This window comes from Scyliorhinus torazame, chromosome 12 (assembly GCF_047496885.1).
Source record: "Scyliorhinus torazame isolate Kashiwa2021f chromosome 12, sScyTor2.1, whole genome shotgun sequence".
Lineage (NCBI taxonomy): Eukaryota > Metazoa > Chordata > Chondrichthyes > Carcharhiniformes > Scyliorhinidae > Scyliorhinus > Scyliorhinus torazame.
The window spans coordinates 221,584,684-221,607,226 of NC_092718.1; the positions used below are offsets into that span (position 1 = coordinate 221,584,684).

Here is a 22,543-nt window from a genome sequence, read left to right on the forward strand (position 1 = left end):
GACCTGTGACCCATCCTGTGACCCACACAGGTCCGACCTGTGAACCATCCCGTGTTCCACACAGGTCTGACCTGTGACCCATCCCGTGTTCCACACAGCTCCGACCTGTGACCCATCCTGTGACCCACACAGGTCCGACCTGTGAACCATCCCGTGTTCCACACAGGTCTGACCTGTGACCCATCCCGTGTTCCACACAGCTCCGACCTGTGACCCATCCTGTGACCCACACAGGTCCGACCTGTGACCCATCCCGTGTTCCACACAGGTCCGACCTGTGACCCATCCCGTGTTCCACACAGCTCCGGCCTGTGACCCATCCTGTGACCCACACATGTCCGACCTGTGACCCATCCCGTGTTCCACACAGCTCCGAGCTGTGGACCTGTCCGTGTCCCACACAGCTCCAGAGAAGTTTCTGGACAGGCACAGAGGGAGGGGGATAAAGCTAGTCACGCGAGACACCCCCCCGCGAAGTCTCGGCGTGGAGGTGACCGTGACCATTGTGAAGGCTGACCAGAGAAGGAAGGAAGCAGCCAGCGAGACCCACCTTTGCGTCGATGACCCTGAGGAACACGAGTCTCCGAGAATCGGACCCGCGGCTCAGCCAAGCTCATCAACAAATGGGAATGGTCATAGTGATTATTATTGGGTTAATTTAAGGGTTAATACTGTTGTACTGAATAAACTCGGTTTGATTTGATACTTGGTTTGACCTTTGTTCACCTCGTCAATAAAGACATCTGGGTAAAACTTTGATCAATAAACTGGTCAAAGTATCTGAGGTTTTACGGATACAACAATAGAACAGTTCAATATTAAATTTGTACACATTCCCGGATTGGATAATATGATTCTGGATTCTTTCTCACACGTTTAAGCGAAGACTAGTTACCAGTGTAAAGACTGGGAATGGAACTTACATGCTGGGGGTGGATTGGATGGATATGTCTTTATGATTTAGGTCTTGCATACTTCATAATGAAACTTCCATGCCCAGGTGTTTCATTAGTTGAGGGATGATGTGGAGATGCCGGCGTTGGACTGGCCTGAGCACAGTAAGAAGTCTTACAACACCAGGTTAAAGTCCAACAGGTTTGTTTCAAATCACTAGCGATTGTCGCGCGATGTCCGTTCATTCATTGTCGCAGCGTCTGCATGGTCTCACCAATGTACCATGGATACCACCATTACAAGTGAGAACACCACCCACCAGGTACGCGGTACATACTCGTGCGACTCGGCCAACGTTGTCTACCTCATACGCTGCAGGAAAGGATGTCCCGAAGCGTGGTACATTGGTGAGACCATGCAGACGCTGCGACAACGGATGAACGGCCATCGCGCAACAATCGCCAGACAGGAATGTTCCCTTCCAGTCGGGGAACATTTCAGCAGTCAAGGGCATTCAGTCTCTGATCTCCGGGTAAGCATTCTCCAAGGCGGCCTTCAGGACGCGCGACAACGCAGAATCGCCGAGCAGAAACTGATAGCCAAGTTCCGCACACATGAGTGTGGCCTCAACCGGGACCTGGGATTCATGTCACATTACATTCACCCCCCACCATCTGGCCTGCGAAATCCTACCAACTGTCCTGGCTTGAGACAATTCACACCTCTTTAACCTGGGATTATCCTTCTCTCCAGTTGCTCCGTCTGGATCTGTAAAGACTTAATTACCGGCACCAACTCAGATTCGAAGCATTGTATTGTATTTTTGACTTTGTCTGTATATACGTTTCTGCAATCTACCTCTTCAATCACCTGGGGAAGGAGCTGTGCTCCGAAAGCTAGTGATTCGAAACAAATGTGTTGGACGTTAACCTGGTGTGTAAGACTTACTATTATTTTTTTTTTGGGGGGGGGGGGGATTGTCAGGATCCTTCCTCTCTATTTCCTTATTTCCTCTTTCTTTTATTTTCCCAATATCAATTTTGATCCAAGGGTGATTAATGGACATGTGTCTTTAAGTCGAGGAGCAGAGAGAACGAAAACATCCTGATAGTTTCTGCTGCTTTGAACCGGGGCTGGCACCAGAGAGCGGGGTGGGCTGGGGCTTGGTTTGATTGATTGTCTGTGGGCCAGTGAATTGGCGCAAAGGGCCGTACTCTGCCAGGTAGCAGGTGGTGATTGCATCCCGTCTCAGTGGAGTAGTTTTCAGAGTCGTAAAGGAGTCTGACTCCCGGACACAAAAGGACAAGGACATATTTTCTCGCTTTCCCCAGAAAGGCGGTGGGTGCTGTATTCTTGAGGCTGCAGAGAACCTGGATGAATGAATCTACAGGCTGCAGGCAAAGACCAGGACCCCTCTCTCTCTCTCCAGAAAGACTGTGTGTGTTGGATCCCCAAAGCGATAGAGGCCGGAATGTAGCTCCAGTAAAACCTCGATCTGAAAGCAAGGTTTGATGAGGAGCAGGATACTGGAAACACCCTTTGTCAAAGCTTTGACAAAGGGTCATCTGGACTGGAAACATTTGCTGTTTTCTCTCCCTACAGATGCTGCCAGACCTGCTGAGATTTTCCAGCATTTTCGTTTTGGTTTCAGATTCCAGCATCCGCAGTAATTTGCTTTTATCGACTGAAACAAAGACTCTTTGTCTCATTTCCTTACATGTTTTGTTACCTCTTTATTCCCCTCTGTGTTGGTCTGTCCTGTGTGTGTGCGCAAAGGGTGGGGATTAGCAACTGTATCATAGATAACCAGTTGTATTTGTTCCATAGTTCATTACAGTTCTTGTTACAAATAAAAATGTATTGTGTTTACATTTGCAAACCTGGTGACTGTGATTATTGGTCAGTCAAGGGCCAAAGGCGTTGGTATTTTTTGATGAATTATTGGTTATTTCACTTGTGTTGTGACTCCGGGGGCTGTGGGGCTGGAATTGACCGCGCGCTGGCCCAGGGGGTAGTAGGAACTGGGACTAGGGGGTTACAGTCAGTGATCTCCATTCACACTGGGACCAGGGGGTTACGGTCAGTGATCTCCATTCACACTGGGACCAGTGGGTTATGGTCAGTGATCTCCATTCACACCGGGACCTGCGGGTTATGGTCAGTGATCTCCATTCACACTGGGACCAGTGGGTTATGGTCAGTGATCTCCATTCACACTGGGACCAGTGGGTTATGGTCAGTGATCTCCATTCACAATGGGACCAGTGGGTTATGGTCAGTGATCTCCATTCACACTGGGACCAGTGGGTTATGGTCAGTGATCTCCATTCACACTGGGACCAGTGGGTTATGGTCAGTGATCTCCATTCACACTGGGACCGATGGGTTATGGTCAGTGATCTCCATTCACACAGGGACCAGTGGGTTATGGTCAGTGATCTCCATTCACAACGGGACCAGTGGGTTATGGTCAGTGATCTCCATTCATACTGGGACCAGTGGGTTATAGTCAGTGATCTCCATTCACACTGGAGCCAGTGGGTTATGGTCAGTGATCTCCATTCACATCGGGACCAGTGGGTTATAGTCAGTGATCTCCATTCATACTGGGACCAGTGGGTTATAGTCAGTGATCTCCATTCACACTGGAGCCAGTGGGTTATGGTCAGTGATCTCCATTCACACTGGGACCAGTGGGTTATGGTCAGTGATCTCCATTCACACCGGGACCAGTGGGTTACGGTCAGTGATCTCCATTCACACTGGGACCAGTGGGTTACGGTCAGTGATCTCCATTCACACTGGGACCAGTGGGTTACGGTCAGTGATCTCCATTCATACTGGGGCAAGTGGGTTATGGTCAGTGATCTCCATTCTCACTGGGACCAGTGGGTTATGGTCAGTGATCTCCATTCACACCGGGACCAGTGGGTTACGGTCAGTGATCTCCATTCACACTGGGACCAGTGGGTTACGGTCAGTGATCTCCATTCACATTTCGACCAGTGGGTTATGGTCAGTGATCTCCATTCACACTGGTGCCAGTGGGTTATGGTCAGTGATCTCCATTCACACTGGGACCAGTGGGTTATAGTCAGTGATCTCCATTCACACTGGGACCAGTGGGTTACGGTCAGTCATCTCCATTCACACTGGGACCAGTGGGTTACGGTCAGTGATCTCCATTCACACTGGGGCCAGTGGGTTATGGTCAGTGATCTCCATTCACACTGGGACCAGTGGGTTATAGTCAGTGATCTCCATTCACACTGGGACCAGTGGGTTATAGTCAGTGATCTCCATTCACACTGGGACCAGTGGGTTACTGTCAGTGATCTCCATTCACACTGGGGCCAGTGGGTTACTGTCAGTGATCTCCATTCTCACTGGGACCAGTGGGTTATAGTCAGTGATCTCCATTCACACTGGGACCAGTGGGTTACGGTCAGTGATCTCCATTCACACTGGGGCCAGTGGGTTACGGTCAGTGATCTCCATTCACACTGGGACCAGTGGGTTACGGTCAGTGATCTCCATTCACACTGGGACCAGTGGGTTATGGTCAGTGATCTCCATTCACACTGGGACCAGTGGGTTATGGTCAGTGATCTCCATTCACACTGGGACCAGTGGGTTACGGTCAGTGATCTCCATTCACACTGGGAGCAGTGGGTTATGGTCAGTGATCTCCATTCACACTGGGACCAGTGGGTGATGGTCAGTGATCTCCATTCACACTGGGACCAGTGGGTTACGGTCAGTGATCTCCATTCACACTGGGACCAGTGGGTTATGGTCAGTGATCTCCATTCACACCGGGACCAGTGGGTTACGGTCAGTGATCTCCATTCACACTGGGACCAGTGGGTTACGGTCAGTGATCTCCATTCACACTGGGGCCAGTGGGTTATGGTCAGTGATCTCCATTCACACTGGGACCAGTGTGTTACGGTCAGTGATCTCCATTCATACTGGGACCAGTGGGTTACGGTCAGTGATCTCCATTCACACTGGGACCAGTGGGTTACGGTCAGTGATCTCCATTCACACTGGGAGCAGTGGGTTATGGTCAGTGATCTCCATTCACACTGGGACCAGTGGGTTATAGTCAGTGATCTCCATTCCCACTGGGACCAGAGGGTTATGGTCAGTGATCTCCATTCACACCGGGACCAGTGGGTTATGGTCAGTGATCTCCATTCACACTGGGACCAGTGGGTTATAGTCAGTGATCTCCATTCCCACTGGGACCAGAGGGTTATGGTCAGTGATCTCCATTCACACTGGGACCAGTGGGTTACGGTCAGTGATCTCCATTCACACTGGAGCCAGTGGGTTACGGTCAGTGATCTCCATTCACACTGGGACCAGTGGGTTACGGTCAGTGATCTCCATTCACACTGGAGCCAGTGGGCTATGGTCAGTGATCTCCATTCACACTGGGACCAGAGGGTTATGGTCAGTGATCTCCATTCACACTGGGACCAGAGGGTTATGGTCAGTGATCTCCATTCACACTGGGACCAGTGGGTTATAGTCAGTGATCTCCATTCACACTGGAGCCAGTGGGCTATGGTCAGTGATCTCCATTCACACTGGGACCAGAGGGTTATGGTCAGTGATCTCCATTCACACTGGGACCAGTGAGTTATGGTCAGTGATCTCCATTCACACTGGGACCAGAGGGTTATGGTCAGTGATCTCCATTCACACTGGGACCAGTGGGTTATAGTCAGTGATCTCCATTCCCACTGGGACCAGAGGGTTATGGTCAGTGATCTCCATTCACACTGGGACCAGTGGGTTACGGTCAGTGATCTCCATTCACACTGGGACCAGTGGGTTATGGTCAGTGATCTCCATTCACACTGGAGCCAGTGAGTTATGGTCAGTGATCTCCATTCACACTGGGACCAGTGGGTTACGGTCAGTGATCTCCATTCACACTGGAGCCAGTGAGTTATGGTCAGTGATGTCCATTCACACTGGGACCTGTGGGTTATAGTCAGTGATCTCCATTCACACTGAGACCTGTGGGTTATAGTCAGTGATCTCCATTCACACTGGGACCAGTGGGTTATGGTCAGTGATGTCCATTCACACTGGGACCTGTGGGTTATGGTCAGTGATCTCCATTCACACTGGAGCCAGTGAGTTATGGTCAGTGATCTCCATTCACACTGGGACCAGTGGGTTACGGTCAGTGATGTCCATTCACACTGGGACCTGTGGGTTATAGTCAGTGATCTCCATTCACACTGGGACCAATGGGTTACGATCCATGATCTCCATTCACACTGGGACCAGAGGGTTACGGTCAGTGATCTCCATTCACACTGGGGCCAGTGGGTTATAGTCAGTGATCTCCATTCACACTGGAGCCAGTGAGTTATGGTCAGTGATCTCCATTCACACTGGGACCAGTGGGTTACGGTCAGTGATCTCCATTCACACTGGAGCCAGTGAGTTATGGTCAGTGATCTCCATTCACACTGGGGCCAGTGGGTTATGGTCAGTGATCTCCATTCACACTGGGACCAGTGGGTTATGGTCAGTGATCTCCATTCACACTGGGACCAGTGGGTTATGGTCAGTGATCTTCATTCACACTGGGACCAGTGGGTTATGATCAGTGATCTCCATTCACACTGGGGCCAGTGGGTTATGGTCAGTGATCTTCATTCACACTGGGACCAGTGGGCTACGGTCAGTGATCTCCATTCACACTGGGACCAGTGGGCTATGGTCAGTGATCTCCATTCACGCTGGGACCAGTGGGTTATGGTCAGTGATCTCCATTCACACTGGGACCAGTGGGCTATGGTCAGTGATCTCTATTCACACTGGGACCAGTGGGCTACGGTCAGTGATCTCCATTCACACTGGGACCAGTGGGCTATGGTCAGTGATCTCCATTCACACTGGGACCAGTGGGTTATGGTCAGTGATCTCCATTCACGCTGGGACCAGTGGGTTATGGTCAGTGATCTCCATTCACACTGGGGCCAGTGGGTTACGGTCAGTGATCTCCATTCACACTGGGACCAGTGGGTTACAGTCAGTGATCTCCATTCACACTGGAGCCAGTGGGTTACGGTCAGTGATCTCCATTCACACTGGGACCAGTGGGTTACGGTCAATGATCTCCATTCACACTGGGGCCAGTGGGTTATGGTCAGTGATCTCCATTCACACTGGGAACAGTGGGCTATGGTCAGTGATCTCCATTCACACTGGGACCAGTGGGTTATGGTCAGTGATCTCCATTCACACTGGGACCAGTGGGTTATGGTCAGTGATCTCCATTCACACTGGGACCAGTGGGTTACGGTCAGTGATCTCCATTCACACTGGAGCCAGTGGGTTACGGTCAGTGATCTCCATTCACACTGGGGCCAGAGGGTTACGGTCAGTGATCTCCATTCACACTGGGACCAGTGGGTTACGGTCAGTGATCTCCATTCACACTGGAGCCAGTGGGTTACGGTCAGTGATCTCCATTCACACTGGGGCCAGTGGGTTATGGTCAGTGATCTCCATTCACACTGGGACCAGTGGGCTATGGTCAGTGATCTCCATTCACACTGGGACCAGTGGGTTATGGTCAGTGATCTCCATTCACGCTGGGACCAGTGGGTTATGGTCAGTGATCTCCATTCACACTGGGACCAGTCGGTTATGGTCAGTGATCTCCATTCACACTGGGACGAGTGGGTTACGGTCAGTGATCTCCATTCACACTGGAGCCAGTGGGTTACGGTCAGTGATCTCCATTCACACTGGGGCCAGTGGGTTACGGTCAGTGATCTCCATTCACACTGGGACCAATGGGTTACGGTCAGTGATCTCCATTCACACTGGAGCCAGTGGGTTACGGTCAGTGATCTCCATTCACACTGGGGCCAGTGGGTTATGGTCTGTGATCTCCATTCACACTGGGACCAGTGGGCTATGGTCAGTGATCTCCATTCACACTGGGACCAGTGGGTTATGGTCAGTGATCTCCATTCACACTGGGACCAGTGGGTTATGGTCAGTGATCTCCATTCACGCTGGGACCAGTGGGTTATAGTCAGTGATCTCCATTCACACTGGGACCAGTGGGTTATGGTCAGTGATCTCCATTCACACTGGGGCCAGTGGGTTACGGTCAGTGATCTCCATTCACACTGGGACCAGTGGGTTACGGTCAGTGATCTCCATTCACACTGGAGCCAGTGGGTTACGGTCAGTGATCTCCATTCACACTGGGGCCAGTGGGTTATGGTCAGTGATCTCCATTCACACTGGGGCCAGTGGGTTACGGTCAGTGATCTCCATTCACACTGGGACCAGTGGGTTATGGTCAATGATCTCCATTCACACTGGGACCAGTGGGTTACGGTCAGTGATCTCCATTCACACTGGGACCACTGGGTTACGGTCAGTGATTGCCATTCACACTGGGAGCAGTGGGTTATGGTCAGTGATCTCCATTCACACTGGGACCAGTGGGTTATGGTCAGTGATCTCCATTTACACCGGGACCAGTGGGTTACGGTCAGTGATTGCCATTCACACTGGGACCAGTGGGTTATGGTCAGTGATCTCCATTCACACTGGGACCAGTGGGTTACGGTCAGTGATCTCCATTCACACTGGGGCCAGTGGGAGGTGAGGAACAGGTGGTTGGTAAGTTCCATGTTTAGCAGCAGGCTCAGGTTGAGCTCAATCCTCTCTTGGAACTCCCTCAATGCAGCCACTCGGCTGGCCAGTCCCATGCTGGATTATTGGTTATTGGCCTTTAGTCTGACCAATCATCTGGCAGCGGAATCACCTGAGTCTCATTGTTTTGGGGAAGGATGGAGATTGCAGTGAGCCTCTGATGGAATCCTGTTTCTCTTCCACGTTTGATGGTCAATTTCAGAGAGTGAATACTTTACTTACCTTTCTGGACTCCATGATTCCAAACATCGGGAAGAGCAAAATGGGAAGGAAGGAGGTGACAGCCAGGGGGATGACTTCAGTGCACCAATAAACAGCCATCACAAGGACAACAAATCCACAATAGGCTTCCTGTGGGAGAGGGAAACACGCGTCAGGTCAACAGGAACCTCCAGCTGGAGACAACCACAACTCACATCTACCCAGCACCTTTCATACCCAATCTGCAGCCATGGGTTACCCAACCAAGTCTGACATCGAGCCACATGAGGAGAAATTGGGAGAGGTGGGTAAAAGCTTGGTCAAATAGGTAGGTTTTAGGGAGTTCCTTAAAAGTGGAGAGAGGGATAGAAGTGGCAGAAAGGTTTAGGGAGGGAATTCCAGAGCTTAGGAAATGAAAGGCCTGCCATCAATGATGGAGTAATGAAAATTGTAGACGCTCAAGGGACCAGATTTGGTGGAGTACAGAGATGGCAGGGGGCTGTTGGGGTGAAGGTGATTACAGAGATAGGGGGAGGAGAGGCCGTGGAGGGATTTGAAATCAAGGATGAGAATTCTCATGTTCCTGCCAATGCCAAACTATGCGGCAGGGTGGGGAGCACAGGGGTGGTCGGGGAATAGGTGGGAGTTGGGGCAGGGGCAGCAGAGATTTAGACAAGCTCACGTTTATCGAGGGTTGAATGTGGGGCTCCAGCCAGGAGAACCGTGGAATTGATGATGAAATGGGGGTTAAGTTGATATCAGTGGAGTCACTATTGGTGGATCAGACCAATCAGTGGCAGGCAGTCAGTTGGGTCACTGGGGCTGGTTGTTACACTGGACAATCCATTCACAGCTTGTAGTTTCAATCCCTTTGACTCAGCGGTGAATTCGATAAGAGGGGGTTTTAATCCCAAAGAATAGAAATTTGATCATAGAAACTGAGCGATTGTTGGAAAAGCCAAAGTGGTCAAAGTGGTCACTGACGTACTTTGTGGAAGGAGAACAACCAGAACCTGGTCTCACTTCCGGGTTACCCCAACCCCGCCTTGGCTCACTGCCCTCAGGGGCAACTAGCTGCCCTGACAGAGCCACTCACACCCAAGGACACAGAAGAGAATTATGATCCCAGACCAGACCCCAACAGTGGCTGGGATACTGAAACGAACCCCCAATTTTCAGTTTATTTTGAAAGGCTGTGAGGAAAGAATAATTCGCACCAGGATTTGGAATTTTTAAAATGAAACTATTATTAACACAATATTAAACTCTTTAACATCACACCCAGAAATATCTGAAAACCCCTGAAACAATACTACTCAATACACTAAATACAACACACTTAATACAACATCCTTAATTCTATCTCTATTCCCAATTAAACAACAAGAAAGGAAATCGCTACAGCTCTCATTCCATCCTCCGTCCCAATAGCTCAGAATAATAGTTGTTTCCAGAACAGATTTGGCTGGATGTCTTCAAAATGCTGCTTCAACTGGTTTGTTTCAGCTCCCCCCATGGCCTCAGACAAGTCTACACTGCTTTAAATACTATTAATCTTTATATAAACTATCCTACTGAGAGAGTAAAAGACTTAACTTGTGGACTCAGTGTTAAATCAAATCAGAACTCAACTGCAACTCTTTCCCGCAATGTCTGGATACCTTAGCTTCACCCAGCACTGACATAATCTCCCCAAGCTGAAAACACATCAACTCCCCAGGGACTCCCCCTGGTCAAACAAAAGTGCATTAGTCCAGGTTTTTACAATGGTCAATTTCCCCACTGGCTCCTGAAGGCTTTCTGATCTTGCAAAAGAAATGAAATGAAATGAAATGAAAAGAAAATTGCTTATTGTCACAAGCAGGCTTCAAATGAACTTACTGTGAAAAGCCCCTAGTCACCACATTCCAGTGCCTGTTCAGGGAGGCTGGTACGGGAATTGAACCGTGCTGCTGGCCTGCCTTGGTCTGCTTTAAAAGCCAGCTCTTTAGCCCTGTGCTAAACCATATCCTCCTCTCCCTGTAAGAACTGACTCCTTCCCAGCTTTGCCCCGATCGCCCCCTACCCCCCTCCCCTCCCCGTGACCCCTCTGGGAAATAGCCGAGAAAGATTCGGCTCAATATTTCAGAGAGCGAGTGGTCAGTCTGAGGAACAGATTGTCCATGGGAGAAACTGGAACAATGATTGTTCCCTCCACCTGTGAATTGTTGAGATTTCTTTCGGGGAATAATATCTGGTGATGCAGCTTCCTGAGGTTTCTCTCTCTCTCACACTCTGTCGCTCACCCCTCAGATTTCTCTCTCTCACACACTCTGTCCCTCACCCCTGAGATTTCACTCTCTCACACAATCTGTCCCTCACCCCTGAGATTTCTCTCTCTCACACACACTGTCCCTCAGCCCTGAGATTTCTCTCTCTCACACACACTGTCCCTCAGCCCTGAGATTTCTCTCTGTCTCTCTCACACACGGTCCCTCACCCCTGAGATTTCTCTCTGTCTCTCTCACACACTGTCCCCCACCCCTGGGATTTCTCTCTGTCTCTCTCACACACTGTCCCTCACCCCTGGGATTTCTCTCTGTCTCTCTCACACACTGTCCCCCACCCCTGGGATTTCTCTCGGTCTCTCTCACACACTGTCCCTCACCCCTGGGATTTCTCTCTGTCTCTCTCACACACTGTCCCTCACCCCTGAGATTTCTCTCTCTCTCTCACACACGGTCCCTCAGCCCTGAGATTTCTCTCTGTCTCTCACACACACTGTCCCTCACCCCTGAGATTTCTCTCTCTCTCTCACACACGGTCCCTCAGCCCTGAGATTTCTCTCTCTCACACACACTGTCCTGTCATGATATTCAAACACACACATCATGATGGACACACTAACAGGCAAATCAGAGTACACAACACCACAACCAATCACAGACAAGAACACCAACCACATAAAAAGCACGAGCACGACACCTGGAGGTCAGTAGGTCTGGGGAGAAGGAAGCATGAAAGAGCTGTTGAAACACCACAAGCAGGGAGCCCCCCACGTGCAGAGTGCAAAGACCAAGTTGTAAATAGCAAGTTTAAATAAACAAGTGTTGTACCATATGCAACTGTGTTGGCTCTTCTGTGTGTTAGAACACCCAACACCACATGGTACAGGAGTGGATCGATACCTGCCTACCAACCTGCCATTCTGGACATGGACCACACCGGCAAACCGCAGCCGATGCAAGTCACGGGGAACCTAGGCACCAACTGGAAGCTCTACAGGCAGCGATTTGACCTGTACATCCGTGCCACCGAAAAACAGAATGTCTCGGATGATTCGAAGATTGCAATGCTCCTCTTCTACGCAGGCCCCCACCCAAATGATGTCTTTAATTCACTGGTGTTCGAGGAAGGCGAAAACCAGGCCAAATATGACACGGTCATCCTCAAAATGGACCAGCACTTTCAAACTGAAGTAAACGAAACTTTCGAAAGATACATCTTTCAGCAACGCCTGCAAGGTAAGGAGGAGCTTTTTCAACCCTTTTTGACGCACCTCCGGATTCTAGCGCAGTCCTGCGGTTACGGCACCACCACAGAGTCCATGATCAGGGACCAGATTGTTTTTGGCGTTGCCTCCAGTGGCCTACGCCAGCAGCTTCTTAAAATAAAGAGCCTCACCTTAGCGTCTGCTGTGGAAGCCTGTGTCCTCCATGAAAATGCGACCTGCCGTTTTGCCCGATTTCAGGCGTCCGAGTTGGCACGGAGGGGGTCCCCAGCCGTCGAATCGGCAAGCCAGGCCGCCCACGACGTTGAACGCATCCAGGCCGTCGATTTCTTCCCGCCCCACGGCCCGGACGACAGCGGCCGCTTCCCGCGCTTTTCGCGGTCTCCCGCGCAGGTGCGCGCCAAGAATAACGGCCACAACGAGGGACGCACTGCGCAGGCGCGCCCACCGCAAGATCGCACTGCGCATGCGCAGTGGCGCAACGAACGCCGTGACGTCATGACGTGCAGCAAGTGTGGAGGTCTACACTTAAAAGGGCAATGTCCTGCAAAATACCAACAGTGCAACAGATGTGCCATGATAGGCCACTACGCAGCCCGCTGTCGTGCGGCTCAACCCATGGATCCGGCGCATCCTCGACAACCTCGCACACGAGTCAGGACCGTCCAGCCCACGCATCAAGACTTCCAGTTAAGTGATGCAGATGACCAGGATGACTTCAGAGTTGCCGTCATTGATGTCAATAAGGTCAATGCCATCAATCCAGACGATGAGTGGTGTGCCACCCTGACGGTCAACCGATCGCGCGTCGCCTTCCGTCTGGACACCGGCGCATCCGCCAACCTGATTGCTTACTCTGCAGTCCAGGCCATGAAGGTCAAACCACTCATCACACCATCCCGGCTTAAGATGGTTGACTATAACGGGAACGTTATCCCGTCCGTAGGATCTTGCCAGCTACAGGTGACTCACAAGAGGTACACGGCCACACTCCCCTTCGAAGTTGTGGGCTCATCAAAGGACTCGTTACTGGGCGCACAAGCGTGTAAGGTCCTTCACCTGGTACAGCGCATCATGTCTCTCTCTCCAGATGAGATATCCGACTTCCCGGATGCTGAGTTCCACGCGAATCTCCATTCCCTCCTCGCTCACAACCAGGAGGTTTTTGAAGGCATGGGGACATTGCCACACACGTACAAGATTCGACTCAGACCGGACGCCATCCCTGTCGTTCACGCACCTCGCAGGGTTCCTGCGCCTCTCAAAGACCGCCTCAAGGCACAACTGCAGATTCTTCAGGACCAAGGGGTCCTATCCAAGGTCACGGAGCCCACGCCATGGGTCAGCTCCATGGTCTGTGTAAAGAAGCCCTCTGGCGAGCTCCGTATATGTATAGATCCAAAAGATCTGAACAACAACATCATGCGGGAACACTATCCCATCCCAAAACGAGAAGACCTCACCAGCGAGATGGCGCGAGCCAACATATTCACTAAATTGGATGCGTCCAAAGGATTCTGGCAGATCCAACTGGACCCGGCCAGCCGAAGACTATGCACATTCAACACCCCTTTTGGCAGATTCTGCTACAACCGGATGCCATTCGGCATCATTTCGGCATCTGAAGTATTCCACCGCATTATGGAGCAGATGATGGAAGGCATCGAAGGGGTACGTGTATATGTGGACGATATCATCATTTGGTCCACCACTCCGCAGGAACACATGCATCGTCTTCGACGTGTCTTCACCCGCATACGGCAAAATGGCCTGCGTCTCAACCGTGCGAAGTGTGCTTTCGGCCAGACGGAGCTGAAATTCCTCGGGGACCACATCTCAAGGTCCGGGGTCCGTCCCGATGCAGACAAGGTTAGCGCCATCACAGCCATGCCACGACCGGCTGACAAGAAGGCTGTCTTAAGATTCCTGGGCATGGTCAACTTCCTTGGGAAGTTCATTCCCAACCTGGCTTCTCATACAACAAACATGCGCCATCTCGTAAAAAAATCGACGGAATTCAACTGGCACCAGTCGCATCAGCAGGAATGGGAGGAGCTCAAGCACAAACTGGTCACGGCACCAGTGCTGGCCTTCTTTGACGCGACTCGCCCTACAAAGATCTCAACAGACGCCAGCCAATCTGGTATTGGAGCGGTACTCCTGCAAAAAGACAGCACGTCATCATGGGCCCCGGTTGCGTATGCCTCACGAGCCATGACCCCTACCGAACAGCGCTACGCGCAAATCGAAAAAGAATGCCTGGGCTTGTTAACTGGACTGGACAAGTTCCACGACTATGTGTATGGCCTGCCACGATTCACGGTCGAAACTGACCACCGCCCCCTGGTCAACATCATTAACAAAGACCTGAACGACATGACTCCTCGCCTCCAGCGCATCTTACTCAAACTCAGGAGGTACGATTTTGAACTGATCTACACTCCGGGGAAGGAACTCATAGTGGCGGACACTCTTTCCCGAGCAGTGAGCACACCACCAGATGCGGAGGGGTTCGTGCGTCAAATTGAGGCACACGTGACTCTGACAGCAGCAAATATGCCAGCTGATGATCCTTGTCTGGCCCACATACGCGCAGAGACGGCGACTGACCCTCTGCTGCAGCGAGTGATGCGCCACATGACGGAAGGGTGGCTAAAAGGGCAGTGCCCCCAGTTTTACAATGTGCGAGATGATCTCACCAATATAGACGGGGTCCTTATGAAATCGCATAGGATCGTCATTCCACACAGTGTGCGCCAGATGATTCTTCGTCAACTACACGAAGGCCACTTGGGTGTCGAAAAATGCAGACGAAGGGCCCGGGCGGCGGTATATTGGCCGGGTATTAATGAAGACATAGCCAACATGGTGCTCAACTGCACAACCTGTCAGAGGTTTCAGCCGGCGCAACCTCCGGAAACACTTCTACCACACGAGATGGTGACGTCCCCCTGGGCGAAGGTGGGTGTTGACCTATTTCACGCGCTCGGCAGAGATTACATTGTTATTATAGACTACTTCTCAAACTACCCGGAAGTCATGCCTCTCCATGATCTGACGTCGTCCGCAGTCATTGGGGCCTGCAAGGAAACGTTTGCTCGCCATGGCATTCCAAGGACTGTCATGTCAGACAATGGACCTTGTTTTGCCAGCCGTGAATGGTCGTCCTTTGCCGCAGCATATGGTTTCACTCATGTGACATCCAGCCCTCTGCATCCACAATCGAACGGGAAGGCTGAAAAGGGTGTCCACATCGCAAAGCGGCTCCTGTGCAAGGCGGCTGATGCCGGATCGGACTTTAACCTTGCCTTGCTGGCCTATCGATCGGCCCCGTTATCCACGGGCCTCTCGCCAGCGCAGCTACTAATGGGTCGCTCCCTCAGGACGACGGTACCTTCCGTCCTGGCACCGACAACAGACCATGAGGCGGTTCTTCGGGACATGCAACTGCAGCGTGATCGCCAGAAAGGTCGGTACGACACACGAGCGACGGACCTGCCCCCCCTGTCCTCCGGAGACAAAGTACGCGTCCATCAACCGTATGGTGGCTGGTCAGCACCGGCCGAAGTCCTCCGACAAGTGGCTCCCCGCTCGTTCCTGGTTCGCATGCCGGATGGTTCCGTGCGTCGCCGCAATCGGCGCGCCCTTCGCCGACTTCCACGTTCACAGCCACACAACACGCCAGATCCTCAACAGGCTTCCGAGGATGACTTTGTGGAGCTGCCGCACATCACGCCCTTTCCATCGCCACCCATGGCCATGCCTGCACAGCAGCCGGTGGTTCTTGATCCACCCTTAAGGCGGTCAACCCGAATTCGTCGCAAACCCATTAGAATGGACTTATAATACAGTTCATATGTTTAATAAGTTGGACAATTTTACATGATAACCTGTTGTTGTTTATCGTTCCAGATGTCGTCTGACTGGACAACTGTTCAAAATTTTTTTTCTTCTTCTCTCGTTCGCATTTCTGTTATGTTATGGTACAACTGGATTCATGTGACGCACTCGACATCGCCCCATGTACATAGTTCCGTCATAGACACATGCTGCACACGACACACACACACTCTTAGATGCACTCACGTCACGATCATATTTATTACCACGTAGGCACATATCTTTGTAAAAAGGGGGGATGTCATGATATTCAAACACACACATCATGATGGACACACTAACAGGCAAATCAGAGTACACAACACCACAACCAATCACAGACAAGAACACCAACCACATAAAAAGCACGAGCACGACACCTGGAGGTCAGTAGGTCTGGGGAGAAGGAAGCATGAAAGAGCTGTTGAAACACCACAAGCAGGGAGCCCCCCACGTGCAGAGTGCAAAGACCAAGTTGTAAATAGCAAGTTTAAATAAACAAGTGTTGTACCATATGCAACTGTGTTGGCTCTTCTGTGTGTTAGAACACCCAACACCACATGTCCCTCACCCCCTGAGATTTCTCTCTGTCTCTCTCACACACTGTCCCTCACCCCTGGGATTTCTCTCTGTCTCTCTCACACACTGTCCCTCACCCCTGGGATTTCTCTCTGTCTCTCTCACACACTGTCCCTCACCCCTGAGATTTCTCTCTCTCTCTCACACACTGTCCCTCACCCCTGAGCTTTCTCTCTCTCACACACTCTGTCCCTCACCCCTGAGATTTCTCTCTGTCTCTCTCACACACTGTCCCTCACCCCTGGGATTTCTCCCTGTCTCTCTCACACACTGTCCCTCACCCCTGGGATTTCTCTCTGTCTCTCTCACACACTGTCCCTCACCCCTGAGATTTCTCTCTCACACTCACACTGTCCCTCACCCCTGAGATTTCTCTCTCTCTCACACTGTCCCTCACCCCAGAGATTTCTGTCTCTCACACACACAGTCCCTCACCCCTGAGATTTCTGTCTGTCTCTCACACACACTGTCCCTCATCCTGAGATTTCTCTCTCACACTCACACTGTCCCTCACCCCTGAGATTTCTCTCTGTCTCTCTCACACACTGTCCCTCATCCCTGAGATTTCTCTCTCTCACACACAGTCACTCACCACTGAGATTTCTCTCTCTCTCTCACACTCTGTCGCTCACCCCTCAGATTTCTCTCTCTCACACACACTGTCCCTCACCCCTGAGATTTCTCTCTCTCACACACTCTGTCCCTCAGCCCTGAGATTTCTCTCTCTCACACACATTGTCCCTCACCCCTGAGGTTTCTCTCTCTCTCACACACACTGTCCCTCACCCCTGAGATTTCTCTCTTTCTCTCTCACACACTGTCCCTCATCCCTGAGATTTCTCTCTCTCACATACACTGTCCCTCACCCCTGAGATTTCTCTCTCTCACACACATTGTCCCTCACCCCTGAGGTTTCTCTCTCTCTCACACACACTGTCCCTCACCTCTGAGATTTCTCTCTCACACACACACTGTCCCTCACCCCTGAGATTTCTCTCTGTCTCTCTCACACACTGTCCCTCATCCCTGAGATTTCTCTCTCTCACACACACTGTCCCTCACCCCTAAGGTTTCTCTCTCTCACACACACTGTCCCTCACCCCTGAGATTTCTCTCTCTCACACACACTGTCCCTCACCCCTGAGATTTCTCTCTCTCACACACACTGTCCCTCACCCCTAAGGTTTCTCTCTCTCACACACACTGTCCCTCACCCCTGAGATTTCTCTCTCACACACACTCTGTCCCTCAGCCCTGAGATTTCTCTCTCTCACACACATTGTCCCTCACCCCTGAGGTTTCTCTCTCTCTCACACACACTGTCCCTCACCCCTGAGATTTCTCTCTCACACTCACACTGTCCCTCACCCCTGAGATTTCTCTCTCTCACACACACTGTCCCTCACCCCTGAGATTTCTCTCTCTCACACACACTGTCCCTCACCCCTGAGATTTCTCTCTCTCACACACACTGTCCCTCACCCCTGAGATTTCTCTCTCTCACACACTCTGTCCCTCAGCCCTGAGATTTCTCTCTCTCACACACATTGTCCCTCGCCCCTGAGGCTTCTCTCTCTCTCACACACACTGTCCCTCATCCCTGAGATTTCTCTCTCACACTCACACTGTCCCTCACCCCTGAGATTTCTCTCTGTCTCTCTCACACACTGTCCCTCATCCCTGAGATTTCTCTCTCTCACACACACTGTCCCTCACCCCTAAGGTTTCTCTCTCTCACACACACTGTCCCTCACCCCTGAGATTTCTCTCTGTCTCTCTCACACACTGTCCCTCACCCCAGAGATTTCTGTCTCTCACACACTCTGTCCCTCACCCCTGGGATTTCTCTCTCCCGCTCACACACGCTCTCCCTCACCCCTGAGATTTCTCTCTCTCACACAATCTGTCCCTCACCCCTGAGATTTCTCTCTCTCACACACACTGTCCCTCAGCCCTGAGATTTCTCTCTGTCTCTCTCACACACTGTCCCTCACCCCTGAGATTTCTCTCTGTCTCTCACACACACGGTCCCTCACCCCTGAGATTTCTCTCTGTCTCTCTCACACACTGTCCCCCACCCCTGGGATTTCTCTCTGTCTCTCTGACACACTGTCCCTCACCCCTGGGATTTCTCTCTGTCTCTCTCACACACTGTCCCCCACCCCTGGGATTTCTCTCTGTCTCTCTCACACACTGTCCCTCACCCCTGGGATTTCTCTCTGTCTCTCTCACACACTGTCCCTCACCCCTGAGATTTCTCTCTCTCTCTCACACACGGTCCCTCAGCCCTGAGATTTCTCTCTCTCACACACATTGTCCCTCACCCCTGAGATTTCTCTCTCTCTCACACACTGTCCCTCACCCCTGAGAATTCTCTCTGTCTCTCTCACACACTGTCCCCCACCCCTGGGATTTCTCTCTGTCTCTCTCACACACTGTCCCTCACCCCTGGGATTTCTCTCTGTCTCTCTCACACACTGTCCCTCACCCCTGAGATTTCTCTCTCTCTCTCACACACGGTCCCTCAGCCCTGAGATTTCTCTCTCTCACACACATTGTCCCTCACCCCTGAGGTTTCTCTATCTCACACACACTGTCCCTCACCCCTGTGATTTCTCTCTCACACTCACACTGACCCTCACCCCTGAGATTTCTCTCTCTCTCACACTGTCCCTCACCCCAGAGATTTCTGTCTCTCACACACACTGTCCCTCACCCCTGAGATTTCTCTCTGTCTCTCTCACACACTGTCCCTCATCCCTGAGATTTCTCTCTCTCACACACACTGTCCCTCATCCTGAGATTTCTCTCTCACACTCACACTGTCCCTCACCCCTGAGATTTCTCTCAGTCTCTCTCACACACTGTCCCTCATCCCTGAGATTTCTCTCTCTCACACACACTGTCCCTCACCCCTGAGATTTCTCTCTCTCTCTCACACTCTGTCGCTCACCCCTCAGATTTCTCTCTCTCACACACACTGTCCCTCACCCCTGAGATTTCTCTCTCTCACACACTCTGTCCCTCAGCCCTGAGATTTCTCTCTCTCACACACATTGTCCCTCACCCCTGAGGTTTCTCTCTCTCTCACACACACTGTCCCTCACCCCTAAGGTTTCTCTCTCTCACACACACTGTCCCTCACCCCTGAGATTTCTCTCTCTCACACACATTGTCCCTCACCCCTGAGGTTTCTCTCTCTCTCACACACACTGTCCCTCACCCCTGAGATTTCTCTCTCACACTCACACTGTCCCTCACCCCTGAGATTTCTCTCTGTCTCTCTCACACACTGTCCCTCATCCCTGAGATTTCTCTCTCTCACACACACTGTCCCTCACCCCTAAGGTTTCTCTCTCTCACACACACTGTCCCTCACCCCTGAGATTTCTCTCTCACACACACTCTGTCCCTCAGCCCTGAGATTTCTCTCTCTCACACACATTGTCCCTCACCCCTGAGGTTTCTCTCTCTCTCACACACACTGTCCCTCACCCCTGAGATTTCTCTCTCACACTCACACTGTCCCTCACCCCTGAGATATTTCTCTGTCTCTCTCACACACTGTCCCTCATCCCTGAGATTTCTCTCTCTCACACACACTGTCCCTCACCCCTGAGATTTCTCTCTCTCACACACACTGTCCCTCACCCCTGAGATTTCTCTCTCTCACACACACTGTCCCTCAGCCCTGAGATTTCTCTCTCTCACACACATTGTCCCTCGCCCCTGAGGCTTCTCTCTCTCTCACACACACTGTCCCTCATCCCTGAGATTTCTCTCTCACACTCACACTGTCCCTCACCCCTGAGATTTCTCTCTGTCTCTCTCACACACTGTCCCTCATCCCTGAGATTTCTCTCTCTCACACACACTGTCCCTCACCCCTAAGGTTTCTCTCTCTCACACACACTGTCTCTCACCCCTGAGATTTCTCTCTGTCTCTCTCACACACTGTCCCTCACCCCAGAGATTTCTGTCTCTCACACACTCTGTCCCTCACCCCTGGGATTTCTCTCTCCCGCTCACACACGCTCTCCCTCACCCCTGAGATTTCTCTCTCTCACACAATCTGTCCCTCACCCCTGAGATTTCTCTCTCTCACACACACTGTCCCTCAGCCCTGAGATTTCTCTCTGTCTCTCTCACACACTGTCCCTCACCCCTGAGATTTCTCTCTGTCTCTCACACACACGGTCCCTCACCCCTGAGATTTCTCTCTGTCTCTCTCACACACTGTCCCCCACCCCTGGGATTTCTCTCTGTCTCTCTCACACACTGTCCCTCACCCCTGGGATTTCTCTCTGTCTCTCTCACACACTGTCCCCCACCCCTGGGATTTCTCTCTGTCTCTCTCACACACTGTCCCTCACCCCTGGGATTTCTCTCTGTCTCTCTCACACACTGTCCCTCACCCCTGAGATTTCTCTCTCTCTCTCACACACGGTCCCTCAGCCCTGAGATTTCTCTCTCTCACACACATTGTCCCTCACCCCTGAGATTTCTCTCTCTCTCACACACTGTCCCTCACCCCTGAGAATTCTCTCTGTCTCTCTCACACACTGTCCCCCACCCCTGGGATTTCTCTCTGTCTCTCTCACACACTGTCCCTCACCCCTGGGATTTCTCTCTGTCTCTCTCACACACTGTCCCTCACCCCTGAGATTTCTCTCTCTCTCTCACACACGGTCCCTCAGCCCTGAGATTTCTCTCTCTCACACACATTGTCCCTCACCCCTGAGGTTTCTCTCTCTCACACACACTGTCCCTCACCCCTGTGATTTCTCTCTCACACTCACACTGACCCTCACCCCTGAGATTTCTCTCTCTCTCACACTGTCCCTCACCCCAGAGATTTCTGTCTCTCACACACACTGTCCCTCACCCCTGAGATTTCTCTCTGTCTCTCTCACACACTGTCCCTCATCCCTGAGATTTCTCTCTCTCACACACACTGTCCCTCATCCTGAGATTTCTCTCTCACACTCACACTGTCCCTCACCCCTGAGATTTCTCTCAGTCTCTCTCAGACACTGTCCCTCATCCCTGAGATTTCTCTCTCTCACACACACTGTCCCTCACCCCTGAGATTTCTCTCTCTCTCTCACACTCTGTCGCTCACCCCTCAGATTTCTCTCTCTCACACACACTGTCCCTCACCCCTGAGATTTCTCTCTCTCACACACTCTGTCCCTCAGCCCTGAGATTTCTCTCTCTCACACACATTGTCCCTCACCCCTGAGGTTTCTCTCTCTCTCACACACACTGTCCCTCACCCCTAAGGTTTCTCTCTCTCACACACACTGTCCCTCACCCCTGAGATTTCTCTCTCTCACACACATTGTCCCTCACCCCTGAGGTTTCTCTCTCTCTCACACACACTGTCCCTCACCCCTGAGATTTCTCTCTCACACTCACACTGTCCCTCACCCCTGAGATTTCTCTCTGTCTCTCTCACACACTGTCCCTCATCCCTGAGATTTCTCTCTCTCACACACACTGTCCCTCACCCCTAAGGTTTCTCTCTCTCACACACACTGTCCCTCACCCCTGAGATTTCTCTCTCACACACACTCTGTCCCTCAGCCCTGAGATTTCTCTCTCTCACACACATTGTCCCTCACCCCTGAGGTTTCTCTCTCTCTCACACACACTGTCCCTCACCCCTGAGATTTCTCTCTCACACTCACACTGTCCCTCACCCCTGAGATATTTCTCTGTCTCTCTCACACACTGTCCCTCATCCCTGAGATTTCTCTCTCTCACACACACTGTCCCTCACCCCTAAGGTTTCTC

The 22,543-nt window shown here is 51.6% G+C and overlaps 1 protein-coding gene across 2 annotated transcripts in view; it reads right to left on the reverse strand.

The window, feature by feature from the left end:
• Window positions 1-22,543, reverse strand: part of LOC140387010 (Na(+)/citrate cotransporter-like) — a 126,145-nt gene that overhangs the window by 88,348 nt on the left and 15,254 nt on the right. For both annotated transcript variants that reach the window (XM_072469983.1, XM_072469984.1), the window contains exon 2: window positions 8,821-8,949. The gene's annotated coding sequence lies outside the window, so the exon portion shown is untranslated. The remainder of the gene's footprint in view (window positions 1-8,820; window positions 8,950-22,543) is intronic.